Below are 10943 nucleotides of genomic sequence, written 5' to 3'. Positions count from 1 at the left end.
CCGCCCTGAATGCTGGATTTTTTACTTGGTAAACTACATGGATTTCCACACTGTTTATTATTAAACACTCATCAAGCACTTGAACTTAAATGCATTAGCATCGTTGATAATAACATTTGAAGGTCATTATGGCCGCGTTCACACTGCGAGTCTTAATGCTCAATTCGGATATTTTGCTCAGATCTGATTTTTTTGTTTGTCTGTTCACATTACCTTTTAAAATGTGACCTATATCAGATACCAGTGTGAACTGTTTGCTGTTTCGAACTGACCCGCATGCGCAAACGAACAATAACAATGACGTCACACGCAGCACGCCATCGCGCTAAAGTTGCCGAGGTTATGGAGGAAGTAAGCATGTTCGCTTTTCTTTCTAAATGTTTGTGTAATGGCAGCACAGAGACGCAGTGTTTAGAAAATTTTTGGATGTCGATGGCAACTTTTGATTATTTCATCCATTTTGTAGGCGTAGTCACGTTTGTGTGAGAACTCGCCGGCGCATAATTGTGACGAATGTCGATGTAGATTGACGTAAAAGTCGCATCAAATCCGCCTTGTTTGTTCACGCTGCGGCCACATTGGATAAAATCAGATTTGGGTCTGATTCAGGACCACATATGGAAGTGGTCTGAATCTGATTTTAAAAAATCAGATCTGGGCTAGATTTGAGTGTTCACACTACTCCTGAAGAAGTCTGACCTGGTCACTTGACCCCAAAAAAATCAGATTTGGGACACAATGCTCATACCTGGAAGTGTTAATGCACATGATCAAGACTTTTGAAAAGGTTTGGAGATCCGTGTAGTGACCTGGTAGCTGAAGAACACAAAAACAAGTAGACAACTTTAGGAGATCACTTTTTACAACCTCCACAGCCAGATTATATTCAATCTGCTTCCATACCAGCCCAAAACAAGAATAATGAATTCCCTAAAGGCAGCATGAAGGTAATTCATAAGACTTGTTTATATGAAAAGTGAATAAAGGCTGAGATTATTTTCAAATTTAGAACCAGTTGAGTTTCTGTGTTTTAAGCTTAAAAGATCATTTATTCATTCTCATGTCTCATTTCAAGCCTGTATAAGTTTTTTTTCTTATGATAACCAAATAACATTCAACCCCATTGAGCTCCGTCATATGAACACAAAATCTCTGAGATATTTCTCAAAAAATCTTCTTTTGCGTGTCACAAATAAAAGTCATATACAGATTTACAGCATATAAATAAAGTAAGAAAATGGAACAGATTTTATGAGTTGTGTAACGCAAATATAATAAAAGTAACTACTTAGACAAAGCTATGCCTAAATCCTGTTTTTGCCTTATAATAAGTGTATTATACGGTGGCCGAGAAGAGCAAAACACATTAACAAATCCGAAAACAAATGAACAAATCCAAAAACAAATGAACAAATCCGAAAACACATTAACAAATCCCAAAACAAATTAACAAATACCAAAACAAATTAACAAATCCCAAAACAAATTATTTCCAGGGATTTCAGAACAGTGTAACAGGTATTGCGTCATCGGGTAGGCGTGGCCTATTTGATAATCTAACCCTAACCCTAACCCTAACCCTAACCGTAGCTATGTCCATAACCGTTTTGTCCTTCGTAGTATGCTTTTTTTTTTTTAAAGAGGGCAGTTTTCCAAGACCTCCGGAAACACGCCCACTTTACGTCGTGGTAACGAAACCCCTGGAATTGAGTAAATGCCTTTCTCTACCTGTTGCTTTGGTCCTCGTCAACCTTTGACATAAGGACGTGAGTGTCGGCAGTCCCTAGAACAGTTGTGATGTTCAGACCTTTCACTACACACAGCGATAAAACACAGAGGAGAATCGCAGCAAAAACGACGAAAAATATTGCAGTGAAGACATCTTTCAAAAGATCTCAGTAGTGACACAAGACAAGATCTCAGCATTTCTGTTGGAGTAAACTTCTTTATTGACCAAACGAGAGAGCGAACAAAGCTCACGGATATCTTTGTGGATGCCACTGAGATGATGACCAACCAGAATCTCGTCGCTGTCGGGCGGAAACCTCGTATGTCCAAATTTGGTCAATTTCATATTTTTTCACATATCGATGCTATTGGTCAGTCCCCACGTGGGTCTGTTATTTTTACAAGTTATTAACCAATCTAAAGTCTTAGAAGACCATATTAACCAATCTAAAGTCTCAACCAATAGCTTGAGTGCAAATCTCATAACTCCATTGGACACTTCAACTGTCCACCTCTTCCTCACTCCGCGGGAGAGCTTCACGGCATATTTCTCCTCAAGAAGAGTCGCAACGAATCAACACGTCTTCTGAGGTAAATGTCTTCAAAACACTGGGCTCAAAGAAAAAAAAATCTTGACCCCCGCTAGTTCTGGTGCTCGTCTGAGGACAGGAATTTAGCGCAAGACAATCCACTGCAACGCGGACTAAACCCTGTGCACTGCAGATAAGGTACGGCGTTTTTTTTCATTTCCTGAAAAATAACGGTTTTGGAGATACGAGGATTCCGTCTGACAGCGACGATCTGAGAGAGTAAATGTAGAAAATGAACAAAGATCCAAATTAAGTTGAAGTAGCTCAACACTGACTTCTAAAACATCAGCTCTTCACTTCATATTGCTCTATATTTGACTCACCGACTGCTTTTTAACACGTTCTGGTTAAAATAGACATATTATAAACTAAGTTTTATATGAAACACACTTACAGTACTTAAGGTGAAAAGATCAGCCAGAGCACGAACAGCAAAGCTGAAACTACGGCTAAGGAAGTGATAGCTTGTTTCCTCGAGGAACTTGAAGCCGAAGACAAACGACCGAGTGAGTAAAAAAGTGACACGGACAATTTTAATGAGATAAATGCTGAAGGTACCGAACACAGATGCTGATCATCTCTTAATGACCTTGTTACAGGAGAAAGGATCCGCACCAAAGTCTGTCAGGGTGCTGATGGGAATTTTTGTCCTCTCTGACGTTGAGACACACGACACCACACCGGGTAAGTTACCATTGTGTGTGATTCATAGGAGGAAGCGCGAACAGCCCACATGCGAACAGCCCTCTCAATATAATCCTAGACAAAATGGAAAATCCCTCATATTAATGATGCCATGGTAGTTACAGTGGTGTGAAAAAGTGTTGGTCCCCTTCCTTATTTTTTTATTTTTTCCATGTTTGTCACACTTTAACGTTTCATTTACATTTACAGCATTTGGCAGACGCTCTTATCCAGAGCGACGTACATACAGTAAGTGCTTAAATCTCTAACATTGAATACATTAATGCTGGTTCACTAGGTTATATACTTAAGATACTATGAGTTTAAAACATTTGTTCAAAGCTACAATGAAAAAGGTTTTGTGTGTGTTTTTTTAATGCAAAAGATAAGGAAAGAAGTGCTAGTTGAAGTGTTTCCTGATTAAGTAGGTCTTCAACCGTCGTTTGACAATATCCAGTGACTCAGCTGTCCGGACCTCTAGGGAAAGTTCGTTCCACCACCTTGGTGCCAGAACAGAGAAAAGTCTTGTAGTAAACTTGCCTCTTACCCTGAGAGATGGTGGAACCAGTCGAGCAGTGCTGGTAGATCGGAGGGTGTGGGGTGCAGTGTGAGGAGCGATAAGAGTTTTGAGGTAAGAGCGCCGGGCCATTTTTGGCTTTGTAGGCAAACATCCGTGTTTTTTGACGCTTCCGATGCAAGCAGCTACCAGAAGCCATTTAATTACACACATAAATAAATAAATAAATAAATGGGGGCACGGTGGCTTAGTGGTTAGCACGTTCGCCTCACACCTCCAGGGTTGGGGGTTCGATTCCCGCCTCCACTTTGTGTGTGTGGAGTTTGCATGTTCTCCCCGTGCCTCGGGGGTTTCCTCCGGGTACTCCGGTTTCCTCCCCCGGTCCAAAGACATGGATGGTAGGTTGATTGGCAGCTCTGGAAAATTGTCCGTAGTGTGTGAGTGTGTGAGTGAATGAGAGTGTGTGTGTGTGTGCCCTGCGATGGGTTGGCACTCCGTCCAGGGTGTATCCTGCCTTGATGCCCGATGACGCCTGAGATAGGCACAGGCTCCCCGTGACCCGAGGTAGTTCGGATAAGCGGTAGAAGACTTTTTTTACTTTTTTTTAAATGCGTGTTTAATGTAAAAATTCTAAAATAATCAAAATTTCCGGCCCTGAATCTTAGCAATTTGGTTTCTCCTCGTTATTTAATTCAATCCATCAATCTAGATTCAATGTCTGCTAACTTTTCCTTAGTTTGTGTGGGTTTTTTAACACACTTTCCTCTGAGTCAGAGTCCCTCGATGTCGGTGAAGAGATATCGGCCGGAAGAAGATGGAGGAAGACGGATGGCCCTTTTTATTGCTGAACTCTTAATCCGGTGTGAGTATCAGGACACCGAAAAAGCTAAAATGGCCGATAATGTGACTCTCTGTATCATCGATAAAATCCGCCTTCATCCCGCTCTCAATATTGACTTCTAATTTTTTTTTCAATCAACTTTTAATTTTTCCTTTTTTATCTTTAAAAGCCCTTCATACGCGTTCCTATCAGCCGCCGCTGCACCCAGGAGGTGATCGTTTGCTGATGTTCCCTCTAAAAGAGCAGAACAGCTCAGGTGATAGTTTCAGACTCGTCGCTGCAACGTTCACACGTTACACACGTTTCTAATTATCTCAACAAGGACAGGATTCTCAGTCATGCTCCTTTCGTTCCTGACTCGCTTGCACAATATTACTGGGGGGTTTGAAACAAATTCTGGAAATTTGGTGTGTGTGTGTAGGGACCAAAAAAAAAAAAACAAATTCCAATTTCCAAAAATTGAAAAAAATACAAATATTTGGTCATTGGTTCATTCTGATTTTGTGTAGGTAAGATAAATAAATAAATAAATAAATAAATAAATAAATAAATAAGTTCTCTTTCACCGGTAATTCATTCATTCATTCATTTTCTACCGCTTATCCGAACTACCTCAGGTCACGGGGAGCCTGTGCCTATCTCAGGCGTCATCGGGCATCAAGGCAGGATACACCCTGGACGGAGTGCCAACCCATCGCAGAGCACACACACACACACTCTCATTCACACACTAGGGACAATTTTCCAGAGATGCCAATCAACCTACCATGCATGTCTTTGGACCGGGGGAGGAAACCGGAGTACCCGGAGGAAACCCCCGAGGCACAGGGAGAACATGCAAACTCCACACACACAAGGTGGAGGTGGGAATCGAACCCCCAACCCTGGAGGTGTGAGGTGAACGTGCTAACCACTAAGTCACCGTGCCCCCTCACCGGTAATTGATTCACAATAAAAATTTAAAAATTAAAAAAATCATAGATACAACATGAAAAATCTCAAATTTGTTGAGAATCATATTTTTTTTTCTCAATAAGAACTATAGACATGACAGTTATACAGTATTGAGCTACAGCTTCAGGTTATCGACGCAGTGAGAAGAAGATGGTCCTTCACTAAGATATCAGAGATGCTGCTGCACGATTGCGGCGAAGCGAACGGCTTTTCCTTCAGAGACTATTAGGAAATTTTGCTCTGATATCACGACTTAAATCGATCTGTGATTTAATCTAACATTCTTTTTTCACCAGAATGCAGAATGTGGTTAGAAACTAAAAATAGTGTATCTGTATCGTCTAATCACACACTTGGGCGCGTCCACAGACGGCTTGAGAAAAGCTGCAGTACTTTATGCAGATACGGAGCGACTAGCAGTGGGAGTGAAGACAGTGCAGCTCACACCGTAAACAGCTTCTCCTTCATCTCATATGATATGATGCTGATATCCAGCACTGAATTTTAGGTTTATACATAAAAAGTGTTTGAAGACATGGCTTTAGATCATTTAGATTTAGTACAGCTAGGAGACACGGTGTATTGGCCGACCTCCGAGGTTTCAGAACCTCTGAGCCTTTTTAAAATTTGTAGTTTTTTGCTTTAAAACAGAATAAAAAATGTCATTCTGTTTTATTCCTGTGGTGGTTGTTCACAGAGCGGTTTACATGGATATAAATGTATAAAAAATATGTTAAATAAAAATGATGAAGTTAAAAATTTATATAGAAAAAAATGAAAAAAAACTTTCATTTACTTTCTCATCTGTATGTAAAATTCTCCAATTTTCATACGCTTTTAAAAAGTCTATTAATGACACAAAAAAATTAGCTAAGAAGAAATAATCTCTCTCTCTCTCTCTCTCTCTCTCTCTCTCTCTCTCTCTCTCAATCTATCTGACAGTCATGTTTCTATAGTAACAATTCTGTCTATCCGTCTGTCTGTCTGTCTGTCTGTCTGTCTGTCTGTCTGTCTCTCTGACAGTCATGTTCCTATAGAAACAATTCTATCTATTAGTTTATTCCATACTGTGTCTATCTATCTTACTTTATTCTATACTTAGTAATCTCTCTCTCTCTCTCTCTCTCTGTGTGTGTGTGTGCATGTGTGTATGTGTGTGCGTGTGTGCGTGTGTGTGTTTATGTGTGTGTGTTTGTGTGTGTGTGTGTTTGTGTGTGTGTGTGTGTGCGTGTGTTTGTGTGTGTGTACGTGTGTTTGTGTGTGTTTGTGTGTGTGTGTTTGTGTGTGCGTGTGTGTTTGTGTGTGTGTGTTTGTGTGCGTGCTTGTGTGTTTGTGTGTGTGTGTTTGTGTGTGCGTGTGTGTTTGTGTGTGTGTGTTTGTGTGCGTGCTTGTGTGTTTGTGTGTGCGTGTGTTTGTGTCTGTGTGTGTGCATGTGTTTGTGTGTGTGCATGTGTTTGTGTGTCTGTGTGTGTGCTTGTGTGTTTGTGTGTGTGCGTGTGTTTGTGTGTGTGTGTTTGTGTGTGTGTGTGTGTGTGCGTGTGTGTGTGTGTGTGTTTGTGTGTGCGTGTGTTTGTGTGTGTGTTTTGTGTGTTTGTGTGTGTGTGTTTGTGTTTGTGTATGTGCTTGTGTGTTTGTGTGTGTGTGTGTGTGTGTGTGTGTGTAAACGAGCAGAGGATCATTACTGCCTGAGAAACACATAAAGCAGAACATCATGGTGTGTGATGCAGCTCACTGCAGCTGTCCTAATAGGGCCAAAACAAAGAGCAAGTATTGTTTAGTGTTAAAAACCAGAGGGTTGAGGTAGAGGGGGGCAAAAGAGGGGTTTATTTCATCATTGTCTTCATAACATAACTTTCTCCAGCCATCAGACCTCCTTTGCTGTGGCTCTGTTCTGACTGTGTAACGATGGTTTAATTGGCAGGAGAGGATGTGACTGGAGTCGACCGTAATCAGTCGTGTCAGTGTCTCGGCCGCGAGCTCTTTACAGAAGCACACGGTGAACCTGCAACAGCTGCCGTTACCTCCGGCTTTCATTATGGACCTGCGATGCCGCTTGGCTGGATTGCGTAAGGTCACGATTTAACAGGATTTTGGAGAGTTTTTAAAGTCGAGCGACAGATGATGGGCTGCTTCTGAGATACGAGGAGGATGGAGGTGCATTAAAGGTGGTGAAATTATTTTATTGACCAAGCGTACACGGGGTTGGGCAGAAAGTGTTTCAGAGCTTTGTTCCGGTCCCTTAGTGTCATATCAAACAAATTCTTATAATAATACAAACATATGCTAATCTTAATATCTGTCCAATCGAATAATCTCTAGGAATATAAATCCTGCCCCCAGGGAGGGTCAGTAGCAGTCTAAAATTTTCCTAACTTTTGTCCATTTTTAGCCATTAAGTCACTTTCTCACTCACTCATTTTCTAACGCTTATCCGAACTACCTCGGGTCACGGGGAGCCTCAGGCGTCATCGGGCATCAAGACAGGATACACCCTGGACGGAGTGCCAACCCATCACAGGGCACACACACACACTCTCATTCATTCACGCAATCACACACTACGGACAATTTTACAGAGATGCCAATCAACCTACCATGCATGTCTTTGGACCGGGGGAGGAAACCGGAGTACCCGGAGGAAACCCCCGAGGCACGGGGAGAACATGCAAACTCCACACACACAAGGAGGAGGTGGGAATTGAACCCCCAACCCTGGAGGTGTGAGGCGAACGTGCTAACCACTAAGACACCGTGACCCCCTAAGTCACTTTATTTAGCTATTTTTTGTTAAGCTGCCCTTGACTTGGTGTTGCTTTGAGGGGTGTGGCTCAGCATCATATATGACAAATCATGGCATAAAGCTCCAATTTTCCCATCGGCGATTTCTGATTTTAAAATGTAATACAGTGGGATGTGGTAGCCTAGTGGTTAAGGTGTTGGGCTACCAATCGGAAGGTTGTGAGTTTGATTCCTATGTCCACCAAGCTGCCACTGCTGGGCCCCTGAGCAAGGCCCTTAACCCTCAATTGCTCAGTTGTATAAAAATGAGATAAAAATGTAAGTCGCTCTGGATAAGGGCGTCTGCTAAATGCCGTAAATGTAAATGTAAATGTACAGTAAACTAAAATAAACAAACAGTTTCAACTGAATATTCCTGACCGTAGGAAGTGATGTCACTGTTCCAAATCTTTGACAAATCGTATCAGGAGCTGAATGTCTGACTGTCATATGGCATTTCTTTACCAAAACGAGAACGCTAAGCAGCTATATAGCTAGCTAGCTCGCTAACCCACAATTCTTCAAGAGAATGATCGAATTGTATTTTTAGGTTTTGGGATTTAGGTTTAGTTGCTTTTCATGAAGCGTGTGAGCTAATGATTTTTGTTTTGACAAAATATTTAAAACGGAAGTATAGATCAATCCTTCTGTGTGTAAAGGTGATTTTCCAGGAGTTTGTAACCTCTTACATTCAGTTCAATGCAATTTATTGACAATGGACATTGTCTCAAAGCAGCTTTACAGAAGTATACAAAGAGAATAAAAACGGAAATGTTTAAAATTAAGTTATTAATTATCTCTAAGTCAAGTCAAGTCACTTTTATTGTCACATCACCGCAGCACATGTGCCTTGGTGAGTGAAATTCTTAGGAGCGAACTCCAGAAATTGCAGAAACAATTATACAGATAATGACATTTATCCCTAATGATCAAGCCTGAGGTGATGATGGTGAGTCCCTGAGATGACTTCCTGAGATCATTTGGGTTACACTCGACAGGAAATAATGTCGATGTAAATAATGTCCTTTCTATAATAGTTTGTAGGCTCTTTGTCTGGTTATGTGCCTTGAATGAGTTTAATCCAAACTGCAGTAACTCAAAAACAAGTCCAAGCAGATTGTATCAGACCTGTTTGTGCTGTGAAGGTGGAAATTGCCAGGAAATAAAAGCACTACAGTTATCGATTCCCACTCAGCTAGTTTGCAATTATATTTCTGGCATTTGGCAGATGCTCAGATCCAGAGAAACTGAGCAACGGGCCTTTCTTAAGGGCCCAGCAGTGGTAGGTTGGTGTACTTGGGATTGGTAGTCCAACACCTTGACCACTAAGCTACCACAGCTGAGGATTGTTTGCAGATCCAAACAAATTTCTGGATGCTGATGAAGCTGGAGGGAAAAATCTGTCAGATGCTGCTGAGAACATCATAACCACCACCTGTGTTAAGTTCAGAGGCGTTTCTGTGCTGAGCACCAGTTCAGTCACACCAGTGCTTTGGTGGGTTGGTGGATTAGTACCTTCTGAACTAGTCATTTATTAATTGATTATTATTTAAGCCATTTATGTGGAGCCATGTCCTCTAACTTTATTTATATGGAAAATATTCTTATTCAAATTTATCTTTAGCCTGTAGAAAACTTCATATATATCATCCAGAACCATATCCACTCTGCTGGAAACGTCAATCATCCTCAACACACAGCAGACACCGTTGAAGTGATTTGAGGTAACAGAATTAACCTCTCTCACTTCAGCTGCCAGATCCTGCACATTTCCGCTTCTCTCACCACAGAATTCGCTCGACCGTTCAGACCAGCTCTAGTTAGACGATTTCTAGCCTTGACGACTCTTTTCCCGCTGCGCTTCCTGTGTATGCCTGTGTAACTCTAATCTTTCAGAAAGGTGTAAAAACCAGCATGCTGCCGAAGACTCCGTTCAGTTGAAGGTTTAATTTCTAGAACAGCAGCTCTGACAGTAGTACAGGTGTAAAGCACTGTGTCCGGTCTTTCACAGGATGCCGTGAACATGCAGGTTAGCGCGTTTGTTTCACGGCTAAGGAAGGCTTCTTGTATCTAATCCGTTCCTCGGCATGCAGACGCACCCATGTATCTGTTTGTTGCTTTTAGCAATGACATTGTCTCAAAGCAGATTTAGAGAAATATAAAAATTCCAAAAAAAAAAAAAAGTTATCCTTAATGAAAAGGAAAAACTCCCTGAGAAATTTGCTGAAGAAACCTTGAGAGAAACCAGACTTAGGGTGTTTTCACATATAGTTCGTTTTAAAAGAACCAAACCCAGTTCACTTAAAGTGAACCAGAAAAGGAACTAGCCGAGTGTGACCTCAGTCCGTTTGGTGTTCACAATATTCATTCATTCATTCACTCATCTTCTACCGCTTATCCGAACTACCTCGGGTCACGGGGAGCCTGTGCCTATCTCAGGCGTCATTGGGCATCAAGGCAGGATACACCCTGGACGGAGTGCCAACCCATCACAGGGCACACACACACTCTCATTCACTCACGCAATCACGCACTACGGACAATTTTCCAGAGATGCCAATCAATGCCAATCAGAGATGCCAATCAGGCACGGGGAGAACATTTAAAATCCACACACACAAGGTGGAGGCGGGAATCGAACCCCCAACCCTGGAGGTGTGAGGCGAACGTGCTAACCACTAAGCCACCGTGCCCCAATGTTCACAATATAGTGGACTCAAAAGAGAACCCAGTTCTCTTTTTGGTCCTCTTTAGTATTGAAGTGATCTCAGACCCTTTCGTGTTCACACCTCAACTTCATACGAACTCAGAACCCAGAATTCTGTGCAGCAATGGATTTTGGGTATCCAAA

The sequence above is a fragment of the Tachysurus vachellii genome, chromosome 20 (genome assembly GCF_030014155.1).
Source record: "Tachysurus vachellii isolate PV-2020 chromosome 20, HZAU_Pvac_v1, whole genome shotgun sequence".
Taxonomy (NCBI): Eukaryota; Metazoa; Chordata; class Actinopteri; order Siluriformes; family Bagridae; genus Tachysurus; species Tachysurus vachellii.
The sequence above is the reverse complement of the archived record's forward strand: the minus strand, read 5'-3'. Positions refer to the sequence as shown.